This window comes from Sceloporus occidentalis, unplaced genomic scaffold (genome assembly GCF_023333645.1).
Source record: "Sceloporus occidentalis isolate IW3139 unplaced genomic scaffold, rSceOcc1.0.p SCAF_13, whole genome shotgun sequence".
Lineage (NCBI taxonomy): Eukaryota > Metazoa > Chordata > Lepidosauria > Squamata > Phrynosomatidae > Sceloporus > Sceloporus occidentalis.
In genome coordinates, this window is record NW_028316993.1 from 8,006,926 (window position 1) to 8,025,247 (window position 18,322).

An 18,322-nucleotide genomic window follows, 5' to 3' on the forward strand; every position below is an offset into this window, starting at 1 on the left:
ATGGGCATTTTTTGGGTCCATGGTATTTAGCAATTGCAATCTTTGACATCCACAAATCTCTCTTAACATTCACACTGGTGACTTTGTTCCACTCCTCTGTCCCATGTAGATAATATGCCTTAGTTCCAGAAAGAGGCAAAGGGGGTGCTAGGAGGTAAAGAATTTGAAAGCAGAGTTGGGAGCAAGGTAAGAATGTGGGGAGGTTGTGAGGAAAAGATTAGCCAGGTACTTGCCTGTCTCTTATTCCATTATTCGTGGAGATATTTTTCAGAGGGGAAAGCACATTCTGTGAGAAGCACTTTAACATTTGATCAGTTACATGTCAGGGAAAGGCCCTCCATATGTGCTCAGAGGTATTGTAACTTTTCTAAAAACAGACACAGACAAAAAAAATTCATAGGTGTTACTTTATGTAGGAGAGCGAATGCTGAAAGTCAAGGCTTGAGACACTGGAAAGCCTGTTTCTAAAATGTTCAGAAAACAAGAGTGAGTGGCAACTTGTAGAGTTGCCCTTTTTTACTTCTGCACATCATGGCACCTCCTGGCATTCAGTGAAGAAGATTCCATGGCAGTTGGAACTGAGGAAGCCAATCAGCCTTGGAGCCTAGGTTGATCAGGAGGAGTCTATGCAAGAACACCGATGGGAAAACCCAAGGTCTGATTCACTGGTAGTCAACATCAGATCAAGCCTTTCTTATCTGGAATCCCTTCTCGGTAAGAAAATTTACTGTTTTATAATGATACCATGTCCTAATGCTCTTCTGTATGCTTCAACAGGCATGTGAGTTCCTGACCCAGAGAGTGACCTTTTAAGCAGAGTTTGGAAATCTTATTTTTGTGAACCTTACATTCCCACTGGCTAGGTTGGCCAAGGTATCCTCAGAGTTCTGGTCCCCAAAGCCAACATTTCCAAGCTCTGACTTCCAGGAGTCTAAATTATACCAAGCCAGATCACTGGTCCAACTAGCTCAGTGCTGTTTACACCGGCAGCATGTCTCCACTGTCTCCACTGTCTCAAGCAGATATTCTTCCCATCCCTATCCTAGATCCTGTTTTACTACTGACATGGAAATTGCTTCTGCAAAAGCTGTTTCATAAGATGCCATGGGTTTCTTTGGGACTGCTTCCTTCAGGGGAACATTGAATAGGGACTTACTAATCTACTTGTTTACCATTGACATACATAACTCTTTATCCCTAAGTCATAGATTGAGGTGCAGAAAGAAATACCCAAAGGTGGCATTCAACATGGAACTCCTTTTGGTGGGTCCATCTCCCCTCCAAAATATTTCCAAAGCCCCTGGAGTTTCTTGGCACTCTCGAGGGTCAGTCACATGCAGACTGTATTACAGCCTTCCACCCTTGAGATAAAAAAGGCCCGATACAGACCGCCATTTTGCCTGAGGCCGAAATTAGGACTTGGGAGCGCGGAGCGTTCGCATGCTCCTTGCTCTCCCAGTGCCATTTTGGGTGCACACTCATTCAGACAGCATGCACGCCAATGACATGCTTCGTGCGCTGCCTCTAAATAGTGTGACACACAAGAGATGTTACTACGCCGTAGCTCAAAGCCCCATCTGTCTATATAAAGAAACAAAGATGAGTTCATAAATATGCTTTAAAAGTCATAGCTAGTCTTTCCAAGGAAGGGCAACCCCATCTAGAATAGGTTGAGATAATCATCCATCACTCTTACCACCAGCATTTTTTTTTTGTTTGGATTAAGCTTCAAATCATCCCCCCCCCCCCCTCTGGTCTTTCACAGATCTCAGACACGCTGATTCAAGGCTTCCATGGTTCCCCTAGAGCCTGATGTAGAGGCAAGGCAGTGCCATCACTTTAAAACTCAACGTTCAATATCTACTTGGCAAGTATTGTTGCTGTCTCCAGATTTGGCAAACTGATGACAAAGCATGAATACCACAAATCAGGTTGTGATGTGGTTGGGATCCGGTATAGTGCAGAGAAAAAGTGGTTTGTTGGAATGTTGGTCACTTCACGGTCAGTACAGAACTCTACAACAGCAACAGAAGTGAGTTATATAGGTGTAAGTTGGACATGCCATTGTAACTAACAGAATATATGTCAGTATGTCTTCCAGCTGCGTATTGAATTGTGGTGGCTCCATGAATTTCATAGCATTTTATTAGACAAAAAATACTCAGAGATGGCTTGCCATTGCTTTATTCTGAAATATAGCCCACAGCAGATGGTACTAAACAGGCCTGACTTTGCTTAGCTTTCAAGATCAGGCAGGATCTGGTACCTTCTGGGCATTTAGACCTGGTTCACAGGATGCCCACTTTTATGTTGCTTGCAATTGTATTCTACCATAATGTCTGTGAGACTCAATGCAAGCAAAAATACTTTTGGAGGAACCTGTTAAGTATAGTGTATGACAGACAGCTCAAGGACCCCACCTCCTTTGGTCCCTCCAGCTACCCTAACATGAAGATTATTCAGGTCATAGCATCTGAAATACGATGAGCAGAAATAGGACTTTTGCACAAGAACCCAATCCAAATGCCAGCTGCTTTAGGAATTTAAAACCAAAGAGAAGCATGACTTGATGCCATCCATTCCAGAGGACAAAACACTGTTGAGCTGTGTGTGTCTGTGGGCATCTTGAGGAGTGAAGTTATATTATGGTTTGTAAGACACCTTGGGAAACATTCCAAGCAAGGACAGGTATAAATTGTCTAGGCAAAGCAAAACCAAATGGATACCGAGTTGAGAATTGTGTTCTTCTCCAGATCCTGTTGAACTGCAACTCCCATTAACCTTAGCATTGGTTATTCTAGCCAGGACCGTCGGGAGCTTCAAGTCAGCAGCATCTCAAAGGCCACAGTGGCTAGAATCCTGTAGGTGACACACATGTGGTTAACCCACAATGTATGTTCTTTTATGAATATCGTGAAAGAAGTATTCAGTGCTTCCTTGCACAACACCCACTCACTCCATCTTCAGGAAGTCTTGACACACATGGAGCATGCTACCATAACATAGTCAGTTCTGCAAGTGGGAGAAGGAACTTGACATCACTTCACTGGATCTCTAGCTACTCACAGGAGTCCTGGAAGGGTGATATTATGGGCCCAAACAGACAGGCCAAAATAAAGCTGCTTCAGGTTTCTTTGGAGGTATGCTGTTTAAATGATGGTTGTGTCCTAAGAGGCTGGAAGCTGCTCCAAAGCCACGCTCCAGTCCTAAGGAGTGGAGCGCAGCTTTGGCGCAGCTTCTGGCCTCTTAAGATATGCATGTCATTTAAACAGCATACCTACAAAGAGACCCAAAGCAGCTTTATTTTGGCCTGTCTGTTTGGGCCCATTAGCTCTTTTCTCCTGGGTCTCAGAACTGCAGCTGGATGCCACCTGACTATTTGAGCCTTGCTCTTCTCCCCAAGCAGGTAGCATGCTCTCAAGATATCTCTTGCTATCCTGTCCCCTGGCCACTCTATATCAATTGCAGAAAGGAGGCAGAATTGCATGGCTGGGATGTTACACTCCTGCTTCATGATACAGGACTGCAGCTCTTCTTTTGCACCCATGTTCTGAAATATGTGAATGCCAGGTTTTGTTTTTGCTTTTCCTAGGTTGTCTGAAAGAGGACTTAGCTCCTTATCTGGATTTGTGGCCATCATCTCCATCCCTTGCATCTTTAAAACGATACACTATATGATCACCTGCGTCAACTTCTTGCTGCTTGTGATAATCGGCGCATCTCCCTATTGGCTTGTGCATCCTTCTGGGGAAAGGGAATTTGTAATGGGATTTTGGACCTACTGTTTCCAATACAAATGTGATGTTGTTTTTAGGAGTTCTGGTAAGGGGCATGTCTTGGGAATGTGCATGTATTTTTAAGAGCTTGGAAAGTCACTTTAAAAAAATTAAAATATTACAGTTGTAACCCCTAAATCCCAGAAAGGATTTAAGAATTTAGTCATCTGTGTTAGTATTCTTTACTAGATGAATGCCACAGCCTGTTTCTGCCAAAGCAAAGGTGTCAGAAGAGCATTGGTGTCACCCTACCTTAGGATGTCACCTGGTATGGTCCGCACCCCACCCCAAGCCTCCTAGTGCTGTATAGCTTTTAGCCAAACCCCATTAGGCTTTACCTTTTCAACATTATGAGGCATGCAAGATTGAAAGAAAGACAGGAGGAGGACAGAAGGGAGAAGGAGAGAGAAGGAGAGGGGGAAGTGAGAGATAGAGAATGAGAGAGAGCTATGCCATGGTCACACTGTGAGCATCTTGCCTGAATGAAAAAATGGCTAGTGGCTCAATTGCAGTGGCATTGAATCCATTCTGAGTTTTATAAGAGCTACTCTAAGTTTAAGGAGAGCTTTCCAAGGTCCCAAACCTATTCCACAAATTGTGGTGCAGGTATTGTAAAACTCAGCAGTGTTTGTTCAATTAGGATACAACAACCCCTGCCTGCCTTAGGCTGTGTGGGTTTAAATCTAGAACCTTATTTTTATACAGCATTCAGGCTCTCAAGAGAATGGTTCAGACTAAAGCGATTCTTCTTTTTACATTTTATGTAGAGCATCTGACTATTGCCCGGATCCTTTTGGTAGCAGCCATTTTAAGTTCCTTAACTTCACTGGTCTCATCCCGGACTATTCTCATGCGCTGTGTGCAAAAGAATATACGTGAAGGGCTGATTTCCTTCTTGGCTAACTTCACCACAGGTATTATATTATTTACATATCTGTAAAAAGAAGGCTCACCTCATCACTAATGATATTGGCTGGCCTTCTGTTTAGAGGCTGGCATTGGGATGGAGTCGGAGTGTACAGCGTGCGCTCACCATGCCCCTACTCCACTCCAATGCCGGCGTTTCTGGCTGGTCTGTTCAACCCCTTATTCGCCACAAAATTCATTTGCAGTGGTTCTGTGGAGAGAACAGCATTTTCTGAACAGAAATGTGATTTTCTGCACAGCGTCTGTTGTTACTTGACATGAAAAATTGTGTTCTCTAGGCGAAAATACAACATGCAAATTTTGTGCAGAGTAAGTCCCAAATTGTGACCAGTGTTCAAAAGCTGCCCAGTTTTTAATGTCTTCCTCATGGCAGGAAGAAAACTGTTAGAATTACTCATTGGTTCCTTGGAGAAGATTAGTGAAAAATCATATCCCTAGTTTAGAGATGAAAAACCAACTAGGAAACAGTAAGGGAGAACACAAGGAGTCATTTCAAGGAGTTGGGTTGCTTCACTTGAAGAATGGACAGTGGAGCAGCTGCAACAGAAGTTGTGTCAGAAGGAGCAGAATGGGAAGCAAAAACTGGAAGAAAGAGAGACAACCAACTAACCCTCTCTTCCTTTCCTATAGGAACCTGTGTGTTGGGCTGTCTTTTGCTTGTGACTAAGAAGCTAAGATATATGACTGAAGAGGATAAAACTGTCTACCTATCTCTGTATACGGATTTCACTCTGGGTTGCATCGTCTGTTCCGTCTGTTACGTCTTGGGTAAATAATACACATCGTGTAAGAGAGAGTAAAAGTTGATAAGGTGGGACTACCATTTGAAGGAGAATAAAGGGGAACAGATCAAAAAAGGGTTGCAAGAATGCAATTTAGCAAGGTCAGTACACTGTTGATGGAAGGTCTGACCCCACACGCATACATGTTTTTAAGCATGTATTACAGCTTTAGAAAAGAGCATCCCTGCATCCCAATAAAAGTGAAAGCATTAGTGACACACTGCAGTCACAAACCAGGGAAAAATAAGGTCAAGAAAACCAATGTAGCCACCTGAGAACAATTCATTCAAACACACTTTTTAAAATAGGGCCAGCAAGAAAGTCTTGTCCAAGAGCAGTCGTTTGTACCAAAGCTGAGAATTGGGCAAACTGCTTGGCAACAGGAGAGGAATCTTCCCTTAAACCACCAGGGCTGGAAATGAGGGGGCTTCCAAATGTTTCTGGATTGCACTTTCCATGGCTATGCTGGCTGGTGGAATTTGGAAGTTTTAGCCTCAAGATTGACTTGTCCATGCTTTGGCCACAGTATGTAGCCAGAGAAATAGCCAAAGATCTCTCTCATTGTCTAGCTTTGAAATTGCCAGATGAATCCTGTTTGGCAGGACCTGAAATTGGAAAGTAATTACTAGCAATTAATCCCCCTTTCCCAATAGCTATTTGTTTGTTTGTTTGTTGCATTCATCACTTGGAGACTAGGGCTCCTGAAGAAATGAGCAATGGGTAACAACACTTGTTAAACATGTAACTAGAAACACTAAAAACAACAACATTCCCCTTATAAAATGGCTCTGAAAACCATCTAATCATCCATTTGACTTAGACCTATGGTGACTCTATGTCAGAGAACACCAAGATGCCCAGGTATCAACGGCCTTGTTCAAGTCTTGCAAACTTAGAGTCATTGCTTCCTTGACTGAACCAGCCCCCTATTGTGCAGACTTCCTCTTTTCCTATTGCCTTCCACTTTACCAAGCATCATTATGTTTTCCAACAAGTCAGGTCCCCTAATGATATGCCCAAGGCATGATGGCCCTAGTTTAGTCATTTTCACTTCTAGTGAGAACTAAAATCATAGACAACTAAACCATAGACAATGTAAAAAACAGCTAAAAACAGCAAAAAACAGCCAGAACAGTCATGAATTCTTCTAATAATTCTGACCCTCAAATGCATACCATTGCCTCACACAGTTTTGTGGGTGCTGAAATAATGATGAGCTGAATAAGTGGAATATGTGTTGTATAGGACAAGCTAGCAGCTAGTGTGGCATAGGGATTTGAGCATTGGACTGTGACTGAATCCCAGCTAGGCCATGGAAACACACTGGGTGACCCTGGGCAAAGCACACTTTCTCAGCCTCTGGGGAAAGCAATGGGAACCCCCAGCCAGAAGAAACCTCGCAAGAAAATATTATGGTAGGGTTGACTTAGGGTTGTCATAGGTCAGAAACGACTTGAGGACACACTGCAACAAGCAGCGTGCATCGTTCAGGTTCTATAAAAATGTATTAATGAGATATAGTTAGCTAGTTCTGAGAAAGCTAAACATTATTTTAAATAACTAATGCCTGGAGCCAAAATTAGGGCTCAGGAGAACAGAGTAACCATACACTCCCGAGCCCTACCATGCCATAATGGTGCACCCCATCTACACAAGGGCCACCATGATGACGTACGCCTGACGCAGCGTCCAAATGGTGCCGCACCATGCGGATGTCTTCAGCATACGTGAGTGCGCCAATGGTGCCGTGCACGCACCCTAAATGCCCAGAGGCATTTGGTTGCTGCGGCCTCTGGGCAGAAAGGGGTGGCATCTCAATGCTCCTTTCTGCCCATCTGTATCGGGCCTACTAGTCCGAGTGCTGGAGCTACAACAAAGAATGAATAACTTCTAGGACCCGGAACAATGGATGCAAGCTCCAGGAAAAGAGATTCCACCTCAACATTAGGAGGAACCTCCTGACAGTAAGAGCTGCCCGACAGTGGAAGAAACTCCCTAGGAGTGTAGTGGAGTCTCCTTCCTTAGAGGTCTTCAAACAGAGGCTGGATGGCCATCTGTCAGGGATGCTTTGATTGTGATTTCCCGCATGGCAGGGGGTTGGACTGGATGGCCCTTGCGGTCTCTTCCAACTCTATGATTCTATGATTAAAAGCAACTTTCCAAGCTCTGTGCCCAATTAATCAAAGCCTCTACTCTCCCCCCCCCCCCCCCGTTATTTCTTTTCTAGGTATATCGAGCCTGTTATGGTACAGATACCAGGTCTTTCTAGATAAAAAGTTGGGTATTCAAGTAATTCCAGTCCAGCAATTAGAAGTAGCACCATCACTTTTCCAAGTACCGCAAGGAATATATGGATAATCACAGGCATTCCCTTCTGTGAACTAAGCATGGGGTCCTGGAACCTGCTTGGGCAATGGACATTCTGAGTGGTGATATCAGCTAACCAGAAGCCCTGTGTGATATTGAGTGGGTCTCACCATGAGAATCGGACACACAGAGACACACACTTCCATCACTGCAACTTGTTCCTTTTGAAAAGTCATCATCTGCAAATACCTTGTTGGAATAATTGTACGATGCCAGCCATTGAAGTATTGGATAATTTAATTTTTTGTTCTTGCAATCCTAGACAACTAATCTTTCCTGTAAGGAAAGAAGCAAAATCCTATGTCATATCCAAGACAGCCACCACCTTACATATCACTAAAAAGGCATCTATTTTCAAATGAATCTTTATTAGTTTGATGGTTCTCAGCCTGAGGTCTGGCTATAAATCTGAATTTTAGACAATCGTAAAAGCACATCCTGTGCCTGAATTTGAACTTCGAATCTGTGTTGCACTCATTTTGCTCCAGTGAACTTTTCTGCATCACTTGCTGCAACTGCTTTCCACCTGTCAGCCTATAAGGTCCTAGTCTAACATTTAACAGTGTAGTTCCTTTACCATAAATAAAGTTGCTAGGGCACCAGGCTCTGGACTATGATCAGAAGAGAAATACAAGGCCTTTCTCCATTCTGAAAAACCAGAAGTATAAGCCATAAGAAAACGCATACTACTGTTTGTAGTATGAGCACCATGATGTCACCCACTAATTTTATGTTGGTTTACAATTGTGTCCCAATCCTGGGAAAGTTTATGTCTCTATTAATCCCCAGATATTTCATCTTGCAGTAAATGGGTACAAGTCTATACTTTAAAACATTCATCTTCTGATACTGAGTTTTAGACAGGTCTAGGTTTTTTGCTTGTTTGCTTGAGTTTTGATGCAAGGAAGCTACCAAAATTGTGTTTGTCACCAAAACTGGTCCTCCAAGGGTATTTTCTGCCCCAAACTGGTTTTTCTACCCCCCCCTTCTCTCTAAGCACACACACACAAATATGAAAATGGATTAAGGGGTTTCAGGAATGAAGAGAGGGAGCCCCAAGGGCCTTTCCAAAGACAATATGGACCTCCAAGACCACATGCTCAGCACACTTGCTTTACTCACTAGCAGTGGTACCTCTTGGCGTCCAGCTGGAACCCTTTCATAGTACACAATTATAACTCTACCTGCCATAGCAACATCTTATGGACTTCTGGGCTTTGCAGTTTGAGGAGGGCACCCTTTACAGTTCTCAGCCAGAATGCTCTCACCGCCAGACTACAAACCACAGGATCCTATGGGAACCAGCCATGGCAGTTAAAGTGGAAGCATTGTGCCATAGCTGTGTAGTGAGAAAAAGGCTCTGTCCCTGGTGTAGCAAACTGTTCTGAAAGCACACAGAAGGAATCCTCTCTCTTCTTTTCAACTCGGCGGGTGATTAAGAGAGATGTAATTCTTTGTTAATTTTCTTCTTCAATGACATCACACATAATGTTAGCAATTTCTCTCTCTCTCTCTCTCTCTCTCTGTGAAAGAAGACTACAAAAAGTCAGTTTTCAAAAACTAATTGGAGTTGAGCACTTTTTCTGTGCAAAATTGGCATGTGATATTTTTGTACCGAAAAGAGCATTTTCCACCACAGTCCCAAACTGTGAAGAATCTAATTTGATTTCTCAAGAACAGAGAAATACCTTTTAAAATGTTTTCCTTTGTTTTAAAAAAGAAAGTTCTATCCCTACATGTGAAAGGGAAAGACTACAAGTGAAAGGGATCTAGGAGTCCTATTAGACCACAAGATGAACACGAGTCAACAGTGTGATGTGGCAGCTAAAAAGGCCAATGCGATTCTAGGTTGTGTTAATAGAAGTATAGTGTCTAGATCAAGGAAGGTAATAGTGCCACTCTATTCTGTTTTGGTCAGGCCTCACCTGGAAAACTGTGTCCAGTTCTGGGCACCACACTTCTAAAAGGATGTTGAGAAGCTGGAGCGTATCCAGAGGAGGGCAACTAAAATGGTGAAGGGTCTGGAAACCATGCCCTATGAAGAATGACTTAGGGAACTGGGTATGTTTAGCCTGGAGAAGAGAAGGTTAAGAGGTGATATGATAGCCCTGTTTAAGTATTTGAAAGGATGTCCTATTGAGGAGGGATCAAGCTTGTTTTCTGCTGTTCCAGAAACTAGGACCTGGAGCAATGGATGCAAGCTACAGGAATTCCACCTCAACGTTAAGAAGAACTTCTTGTCAGTAAGGGCTGTCCGACAGTGGAACAAACTCCCTCGGAGTGTGATAGAGTCTCCTTCTTTGGAGGTCTTTAAACTGAGGCTGGATGGCCATCTGTCGGGGATGCTTTGACTGAGAGTTCCTGCATGGCAGGGGTCTGGACTGGATGGCCCTTGTGGTCTCTTAAATCTCAATGAATCTATGATTCTCGTGAGGATGAATTTGTCCATTGCACAATAAGTGAACTCTGCCCAGTTGGCAATGAAACTGTGGGGCCCTGGGTAATGATGATGGTATGCATTTATCCTCGGTTACAAGTGTATAGGAGCTTGGCTATAGTCTAAGTTCTATAGTAAGTGATAATAAATGCCCCTGCACAAGAAAGGAATATTCCAACCATGGCTTTTCTGCCACCCCCATCCTAGGGTTCTGTTCCTATGGCTGGAAAGGTTCTATGGCAGTTGGAGGCCAAACTCTGGGAAGCCAAGTAGCCATTGCGATGCTACAATGCAATGGAGAAGTCTTCTTGTGTCCCTGACTCCCAGAAAAATGTAGTTCTTAGTCACAGGGACAACTCCAGGACATTGGCAAGAAGGACAGCTTCATTTGTAAGAACGAATACATCATTCCTGACCTGACACTCAAACATGGTAGAGCTACCATAAATATTGGTCATCTGCCTGTTGGTCTGGCACTGATATATCACATGCCGCTGTGCTTTTCTGATTGTTATGCAACAGACAAATTCAGTAAATGATTATATAGATGGAGTTCCAGGGGAATAACCATTTCACATGCTATTTATGCATCCTTGGATAATGTCTAATTAACCTTTCATTCACTGGGATTGTAGAATGGGGCAATAAGCAAGCACACTGGCCAATACACAATTGGTTGCACAATATCAGTATTAAGCAGAAGAGTGGTATAGCACAACCAGCATGTAACTATGGCCCTATAGAAACTGGCCTGAAAGGGCGCAGCGTCCTGACAATGGACACCCTGACTCTGTCCCTAGAGCATCATGATGCCGCGTGCCATTCCAGATGGCGTGCGGCATCATGGCACGTCTCCGGTGCTGCATCCACATGATGCAGTGCCGAAGAGGCACCATACAGCAGTGCTGCCATGGCTATAGTGTCCTTCTCCTCCAACATCACATTTCAAATGAAACACTCCAGATAGCTAACAGCAAAATATTAATCTTTAGGAATCACAGTGTCTAACAATAATTTAATAAAAACAAGCCAACATACCAAAGTGGCAAGACAGGATCCAAAGTGGTATAAATAGGGGTTGTGTGACATATAATAGAGATGACATAAATATGAAGTCGAAGGCTTTCATGGCTGGCATCCATAGATTTTTGTTGGGTTTTGGGGGCTATGTAGCCATGTTCTAGAAGAGTTTATTCAGGAATAAACTCTTCTAGAACATGGCTACATAGCCCGAAAAACCCACAAAAATTTATGGCATAAATAGTTTGATGTGGCCAATATGTTTTTAAGTCATATGGTTGCTGATGGAACACTTGCATGAACAAAACTGCCTTCACCAGGTGTACTAAAGTTTAAAAACGGGATCGGGACAATTGGAGCTCCCATGGAAAAGAATTTCACATCTGATCTGGCCAATGATCTGGCCATACACCCCCCAACCAATCTTGAATCAGCCCTTGTTGGGCAACAGATCTTCATCTTTAGGTGCTGGCAGCTTGGTATGGAACCCTGTAAAGAAGTCATTTAAAGTGTTATAGGCAATAACTGGAACCTTAAGCTCTCCCTGGAAACATATCAAGAAGCAGTGCAGCTGTTCTGAAATGGATGTAAAATGATTCTTTGGGCAACTTTACTGCTGTGTTTTGGACCAAATGGGATTCCTGAAGAATCTTTGAACACAATATCATACAGCAGTGGTTCTCAGTCTTTGGCGTGGGACCCCTGGGCATGAGACTTAGAAGCTGGATGGGGCCCAAGAAGAGGAGGAATGAACAAAGAGGCTTTTGGGAAGCCATTGGTGGCATCAGAGGTGGTAGAAGATTTGGGGGGCAGTGGAAGCAGCCCCTAAGGGGCTCTGTCTCTTTTTCTCTGCCTCCCCATGAACTCTCATGTGTAGCAATAGCAGCAGCTTCATTTATATATCACTTCATACCTCCTAAGCAGTCTACAACTGTAAGCTAATTGCCCCAATCAAGCTGGGTACCCATTTTAGCGACCTATGGAAGGATGCAAGCCTATGTCGAGCTTGAGCCCTTGGCTGGTTTTGAAACCGCAACCTTAGGGATTGTGAGTGAATGGCTGCAGTACAGGCATTTAACCACTGCGCCACCAGCATCCCTGTACTCTCACACAGGCTGAATCTTCACTGCAGAAATAATCCAGTCGGACACCACTTTAACTGTCACGGCTCAACGTAATGGAGTTCTAGGATTTGTAGTTTGTCGTGGCACCAGAGCTCTCTGACAGAGAAGGCTAAATATCTCACAAAACTGCAACTCCCAGAATGTCATAGCATGGAGCAATGGCAATTCAAGCTGGATTATTTCTGCAGTGGAGATGCAGGATTCCTACCCAGCATTCTTTCTCTTCAGATACATTCATTCACACCCAGTTTCACACACAAATTCTGTCTTTATCTCTCTTTCAAACACACACATACGCACACCCTCCTCAGTCACATTCTTCATCTCTTTTTCTTACACAATGCACTTGTGTGTACTTGCATATACATAACAGAATGAATGTTTGTGTGTCTGTTCATGAGAAAGTGAATGAGTATGTGTGAAAGAATGAATGAAAGAGCCTGACCTTGTGTTTGCATATCTGTGAGCACTGGTGCATGTGAGTGTGGCTGCGTGTGAGGCAGTATGTGCAAAATTTACACATGTGTTATGTGCTGAACGTATTTAAATAAAACTTCTGATTTGAACAATGTTTATGTTTTTCATGCTAAGGCACATCTCGTTTCAGATCCTCGCCAAAATTGCCACCATGAACTTCTACAGATATATGTATTATGCATTGGCTTATACCAGTATCGTGATGCTTATAATTGCCATTGTATCGCCGTTTTGGATAGTGCAACATTTTGAGGAAGACGATTTCCATATGGGACTGTGGAGCATTTGTTTTGGGACTGTTATCTGTACTTATATTTCTGTTGTTACAGGTAGGAGGCACAACGGTTCTCCAATTTTTAGAACACTATGCTAAATGGGTTGCAATTTTTGTTATGCACACCTACCCTCAAAAATGTCAGAGGCCAAAACCAGGACAGGGCCAAGAAGTATCAGACTGGTCAAGATGGCAAAAGTTATTTATGAGGAACAACTCACAAGTTAAGAGAGGTTGCAGCAGTTTGCTTTTGCCTGAGAATCCTGGGAAGGGAAAGGCCCAGAGTTCTCTTCTTTCACCCCTGCTGAGTTAAAAGTATTTTTCACTTTATTATTATTATTATTATTATTATTATTATTATTATTAACCTTTATTGAGTTCTGTTTGTGACAACTCAAGTAAGCTGAGGACCAAGTGAGAAAGTGGAAGGATGAGGGAGCAACCAGTACATTTTAAAAGCATCTGGAAAAAAAATGGGATGACAGAGGATTAATTGGGATTATCCCTATCAAATCCAGACAGCTGGATGGCATACTGCCATGGGAGCTATACATTTCCATATCGATCCAAGTTGAAGCAAGCAACTTGAATAAAACGGTGTAAATACAGTAGATTTGCATGTCTTAATTTGCATGCTTCATTTTGCACTCCTAAGTATGTTTCATAAATCATTCTGGTTTTGCTAATCATAGAGAGCACTGACAAAACATAGAGAACTCCAAAGCTTGACTTCAACTGACATGAATATTATGCATCCGCTGCTTCTCATACGTTGCAAGTGGGATAGGTCTTGTAGTCCTGCAAGCGTCCTTGTTCCGACGTCGCATTCAACATAGCTCCGTGACAGAGCATGTCTGTTCACTGAAAAAGTTTTCAAGTTTGCCATTGAGTGTTTCTTTTAATCTCCCCAATTCCAGCAAATCTGGCAGCTGTACAAGGCCTTATGTTAATAGCCCTTGCCTGTTGTTTCCTTGCCTTGATCTGCTCTCAAGATCTTCTGACACGTTGCTTGAAAAAGAAAGTGCCCGAAAACCTGATTTCTTCAGCAGCTTTCTACCATGCAGGTACTGCCTGGATTCCCAGGGAGCGGTGGTATGTTTCTACAACCAACTGACTGAATTCATTTTTATGTCTTTTATGGACATGTGTAAAGGGTGAAGCTGCACCCATTTATCTTTCTGGGACAAATACAGACTGCTGTGAAACCCAGGGTAATCCAGGTCTCAGGGCCTTCTTACACAAAGGATTTCATAGCAGTCTGTAACTCTCCCAGAATGACACACAGGTGCAGCTTCACACTCCCTAACCAATATGGCTACCTTTGAGCACTCCACAATCCTGTGAAGTTATGCTAGTGGAGTTGCGCTAGTGGAGTTATGCTACTTTGAGAGTAGGACTTGGACTCTGGAGATTGGAGTTAGATCTCCTGCTCGGTGAACCTAGGTGAGCCACACACTCTCAGCTCCAGAAACCTCTATGACAGGTTCACTTTAGGATTGCCATGAGTCGGAAATGACTGGAAGGCACACAACAACAACAACACACTCTCAACAAGTCTTGACTACTAGGTGTAAGCTACATATAGGAACATTTACATTGCCCTTAGATTGGGGGTGGGGAAATCAACTCACTATACTGTGAGAAAGCATCTGACTTGCATAGAACATCTCTCTGTGTGTGTTGTGTGTATGTGAATGGACAATGCATGGCCTTCTAGATGTTGTAGGACTACAATGCACAAGGGCCCTAGCCATCACACCCAACAGTGAGGGATGGCGGGACCTGTGGACCAACAATATCTGGAAGCTCTGTTGTGACCCCATGCCATGCACACATTGAAACAAAAATGGGGAGGAGGATAAGAAGAAAAAGAGAAAGTTGTCATGTCCTACTTGAAGAAGCCCTCCCAAGGCAAAAGGGAAGAGGAAAGTCAAGACCATGGACCCCATTTGGAGCTGGAAGAGCCTGGCAGTCCTGTCTTGGCACAGGCAGAGAAAAAGGCCAGTCCAACCCAGGCACCAGTTGCAGATTGGGACATTGCACAGAACACTGTAATTTAAAACACTGGGATCAAAGGGTCAGGAAATGCCCTACTTTTCTTTAAATGGAAGATGCTAAGCTAATGCGGCCAACTGGGCTGATTAATTGCTGACTATAAATTAGTTGAACCCATGCCATTGCATTGCTGCAGGAGAATAGCTTCCAGACATCTGCGTAACGCTGTCTGACATCTCTGACTTTGAGGATTTCTGACCACGCATGTATCTTCAAACTAATCTTTCTGACAACTCCCATCTCACTTTTGGATTTTGTTCATGACTGCTCCCCGCTTTTCAATCTCGGACGGGAAGGACCATGTTTCTGCCTATAACCCAACAGCCCTGGAGCTGGCCTGACTTTTCCCTGTTTGGCTGTAGCTGGGTACTTCCCAGACTTAAACAGGACAGTTATAGCTGTTTTGTAAACACAAACAGCATCCAGTTTTCAAAAGGGTTGCACTCTATGACAACAAATTGTGGAGCTCTTTCTAAAATGGTGAAATTGCATTCAAAACCGGGATGTCCCAAAGCACACCTGGGTAGAGACAAAATGACTATTGTTTTCTAAATCAGCTATCATTCTAATATAAGTCTAGTTCTCATCAGAACTCACAGGTCTTGCACTCTTCAGGAAAGAGCATGGAAGTAGCTAATGAACAATTACCAGATCTAGGAAAAGTAAGGGATTGTGGGAGCTGTAGTCCATATATACATATACATATACATATACATATATATATATAGTAACTGGTTAAGGATAAAACCATTGATACTTTCCTCCATTGGCTTTATATGGAATTCCATTTTCTTGACAAAGCATGTGGATAGCCTGAGCAAAAAAGATGCTCATTTTTAATGTGGTTTGCATGTGCGTCCATTGTAAATGTTGTCTCTCTTGCCTTTAGGATTTTGCATTTTGTTCTCTCTGATTATTATGTACCTCCGTCTTAGAGCTATCATGATGGAGGTAGAGGTCCTACATTTGTCTCCAGACTGGGCTTTTTTCATGAGCATGTTCACTTGTTCTTTCTGCTTAGTATTGGGTAAGTCAAATGCTTTGGTTGGGACTAATCCTGGGGATTTTGGCCACCAATGTGGCAGTGTATATTATTACTTGCAAGGGAAGGTGGGAAGCTTGCTCAGGCCATGGGTGGCCTTTGGAATCCTCTCCTTGGTCATAATTTTTTTATTGTTTTAAAACATTTCTATCTGTATTTTATCAACCATTTTGAAGCAGTTTAAACAAAAAGTAAGCTGCAATCAAAAAAGAAATAGACTTAATATTTTTTCATACCATCCCTATATTGGGGGGTACTTTATTAGTCTTCCACATGGAAGCATAGAGTGTTCTAGCCACAACTAGAAGGTAAAATATTTTATTACCACCCACTGTTTCTAATTCTTAATCTATTATTCTTAAAAGAAATATTTTGGGATCTTTCTTGATTTTAAAATAAATAAATAAATAAATTCAAAGTTGCGATCCAAGATGATGAAACTATTGAAAGGTCTGGTTCAACACCTTGGGTAGCTCAGTTCAGATTAAAATGCATAGCAGAAGCACCTTTGACCTGACATGAAAAGCAACATGTATTGCTGCTGGTAGCTATAAAATGGATCCTCTAGTGCAAACTTACAGGTATATTCAAACTTTATTATCTATCTCCGGTTTCTTTTCCAGGTACACTTCGACTACTGTGGCAGAAACATCTGGTCAATGGAAAGAAAAAATTAAGCACTCAAAGAACAGTAGTACCGGCAACAGCTTCTGTTGATGTTAAGCAGCTATATCCATAAATACAAACGCTTCCCAACCTGGGCCAAACACTAAGGTTCTGGGATCTAAATAAATAAAAGTAGACCATCAAAGTGGTGCTGTCACTTACTTACCCAAGAGTTGACTGGAATGTTTAAGGGTCTCTGTGAGACATCCACTTCCATCTCTGCAACATCTGGAAGCCCATCAGCCAATAGTACTTTACTGGAATGGTTCAGAGTATCTGACTCATAGCTACATCTGCTTCTGGTCACTTTGGAGGTATGCTGTTTAAAGGACGCACACATCTTAAGAGGCCAGAAGCTGTGCCAAAGCTGCGATCCAGTCCTTAGGACTGAAGCATGGCTTTGGTGCGACTTCCGGCCTCTTAGGACACATGCAGCATATCTCCAAAGTGACCCAAAGCAGCTTTATTTTGGCTTGTCTGTTTGAGCCCATATATTGACAAATTCATCTTTATGGAAATCTAGTGCTGTGAGGGAAGGAAAGACATATATTCTCAGCTGGCTTTTAAAACACAGCTGGCCAACTTTGTTACTCCACATTTGTTGCACTGGGCTCCCCAGAATCTCACATCACTGGCTATGTTAGCTAGAGATTATTATTATTATTATTATTAATTTCATTTGTATGCCGCCTTTCTCCCTGTAGGGACCCAAGAAGGCTCACAGACAAAAACATTTGAAATCTAAGTAAAATTCAATGATGGAGTTTGCGGACCACAGTTGCTCAATAGGGACATAATTCTTCACCGTGTTTCTTCTTGAAGAAACCAATGAGTAATTTTAGCCATTTTCTTCCTGATGCACGAAAGACTTTGCAAACTAGATAGTTCTGAAAGCCTATTCACCATTTGGGACTTATTCTGTGTGAAATTCACACGTGATTATTTTGCAATCCTCATTTCCCTCAGCATTTTTTGGTGCAGGAGACAGAATGTTCTGCATGAACAATTCCTGCATGCAAACAATGATTCTTGTCAATCCAGGATTCTTCTTGTCAGGATTTCTTGATGTGCAAAAGCCACGTTTTCTGACAATTTGTGGAACAGTTTCAAATAGTCTTTCCAATCCTATTGCCCAATCCTGTACTAAAAGAATAACAGCCACATTAGAAGTGTCAGCCTTACTACCTCTCCATATAGATTGTCCTCCCTAAGGAGATCTACCACATGTCCTCAGTCAATACATATAGACACTAGGGAGGTTAATCTGTGGCTATTACATCCTCATGCGCAAGAACAAATAATTGCTGGAATGTTTTTTTTCCTGCTGAGGGAGAAAACAAATTATTTCTCCACAGTATTCTTCTGGCATTTGAGC

The 18,322-nt window shown here is 42.7% G+C and overlaps 2 long non-coding RNA genes across 3 annotated transcripts; both read left to right on the forward strand.

The window, feature by feature from the left end:
* Positions 1–588: 588 nt before the first annotated feature.
* Positions 589–8,628, forward strand: LOC149304804 (uncharacterized). Of its 2 annotated transcripts, none has more exons than XR_016271852.1 (6): positions 589–714; positions 1,766–2,047; positions 3,593–3,822; positions 4,544–4,690; positions 5,334–5,471; positions 7,713–8,628. It is a non-coding gene; the product is annotated as an uncharacterized LOC149304804 (long non-coding RNA). The 2 variants fall into 2 exon arrangements; XR_016271851.1 differs by having other exon boundaries at positions 1,766–1,867.
* A 1,924-nt stretch (positions 8,629–10,552) lies between these two features.
* LOC149304805 (uncharacterized) lies at positions 10,553–17,057 on the forward strand. The gene is made up of 5 exons (XR_016271920.1): positions 10,553–10,679; positions 13,041–13,239; positions 14,102–14,248; positions 16,129–16,266; positions 16,905–17,057. It is a non-coding gene; the product is annotated as an uncharacterized LOC149304805 (long non-coding RNA).
* The last annotated feature ends 1,265 nt before the right edge of the window (positions 17,058–18,322 follow it).